We start from the raw sequence: 2,215 nt of genomic DNA, 5'->3' as shown, positions 1-2,215 counted from the left end.
ATAAACATAAAGGCTTATAAAACAAGTTGCTGAGCAAATCCTCTAGGGGCTCTTATGCATTTAACGTTTAACATGACTTCAAATAGGGCTGCTCACAATCCTATAGTTATAACATTTAACATGGTAAAACATTTAACATTTAACACAACATCATGAATACCCCTTATATACAACGATACTATTTTAAAAAAAAGATAAAATAAATAGATAAAAATTACAATTCTTAATTAGTAAAAAGTAAAGTTAATAACAAAATAACGACATTCGTAGACCTAAAAAAATTTGCCCTCTAATGGGTAAAAATCAAAACAACTTAATTTGAAAAAAGGATGAAGAGAAAAAAAATACAATAGAAGTAATGGGAATAATAGTATTGATAAAATATAGATAATATAATATAAAAAATAGAATTTATATAAATAGAGCGTGTCCTCTGGCAGCCTTCAGTCTTCGGGTTGAGGTTGGGTTTCCCAAGGTTTAGGTCATTGCTCCTTTAACTGTCGGCAACTGGGAGTGGAACTTCATGAACCGTTTCTTTATCGACTCCATTCATAACACCCGATGCAATTGACTATTTCTTACAAACCAAGGAGCATCCTTTGTGACTTTGTTTTGTAAAGATTGTAGTTTTTTCGTTTTCGTAAAAGATGCCGCTCCCCAGACTTCATAGCTGTACATCAGCAGTGGCCTAAGAATTATTTTAAAAATAAGAATAGTTGTTTCTTGTTTTAATTTGGATTTTCTGTTTAGGATAGGGCATAGCATTGCTAACCTTGCTTAGGTTTGAGTTAGTTTGATGTTGATTTGGTGGTTCCAGGTAAGGGGGCGATCGTGATGAATTCCCAGGTACCTTACTGTTTCACTGGCAGGATTCCATTTCACATTTTTACTTTTGAGGATTATAACGTAAGTAGTGAATAATCGAAATAAAAATCTACGAATATCTCTTCATATGAGAATCGGTTTCTTTGATATTTACCAAAATAAATTCTCCAAATCTTGATTTTTTTTATTACATGGAAAAAAAATTGAGTTTTGATAAATTGTATCTCAGGAACTACTAGCCGTACTACTCTTAATTTGCACTCAAAATAAATAAATAAAACAGCTAAATACACCATCAAAGTAATTTCTAATAAATATCTTCGTAATAGTAGTAATTTCTATTAATTTAATTTAATTAAATCTGTACTACAACCCATGAAGGTCCACTAATTCAAAAGTTTATTTTGGGCAAAGATTCGACCATTCCCTTTTAGATTAAAGATGAGAAAATTGTCAACAATTTTGAATCTGATGATCTTAGTTTATTGAGGTTAATTCAACCCCTATTAACTAAGAGTGGTTGCTTCTAAACGATGCTTGAGTATTACGTAAACAATTAGGGGAATTTATTCTGATTTAATTTAATTATTATAGGTTAGTTTTGGTAAACTTATCCTTTATACAGTTTTTACAGGTGACATCCCAACCTAACCTAAAACTATTCTCACCATATATACCGATGACACATGCCTATTGTCAGTGAATAATGATCCTTCCATTGTATCCCAAATTACCACCCTTGAAGAATGGTGCCAAAACTGGAGGATTAAAATAAATTCCAATAAATCCAACCAAAACACATTTACCATTCGTCGTAAACCCATGACCTCTTGCCCCACAGTATCCTTTAATAATACCCCACTAATTCCTGTCGAACAGTTCCGTTACTTAGGACTACATCTGGAGAAACGACTGATATGGAATCCTCATATAAGACTGAAAAGATAGGAAACTGTTCGCCGATTTCGACTATTACAACATATACTAGACAAACGGTCTAAACTGTCAATCCATTATAAAAGACTGATCTATGTGACAGTTATAAGGCATATCTGGACATATGGAGTTGAGCTATGAGGCTACACTAATCATCGAATTCCTCAATCCTTACAGTCCAAAATCCTTCGTAAAATCCTTAATGCTCCTTACTTTCTCACAAATCAAATCATTCAGGACCTCAATGTCCCAATTGTTGCCGATTTGGCCAGAACCAGATACAAATTCTTCCATGACAAACTTCCAAAACCACCCAAACCAAATCGTTTCTAATTTGGCTTCTTCATTAACTAATAATCCTCCTAGACGTCTGAAAAGAAGATGGCCTCGAGATCTTCTCCTCTAGAAATGTTTTTTGAGTTCTATCAATGGGTAGATTCTTCACATGTTTGTA

Source organism: Halyomorpha halys, unplaced genomic scaffold (assembly GCF_000696795.3).
Source record: "Halyomorpha halys isolate HHAL.00 unplaced genomic scaffold, Hhal_1.1 Scaffold1064.1, whole genome shotgun sequence".
Classification (NCBI taxonomy): domain Eukaryota; kingdom Metazoa; phylum Arthropoda; class Insecta; order Hemiptera; family Pentatomidae; genus Halyomorpha; species Halyomorpha halys.
Note: the sequence above shows the minus strand (reverse complement) of the source record.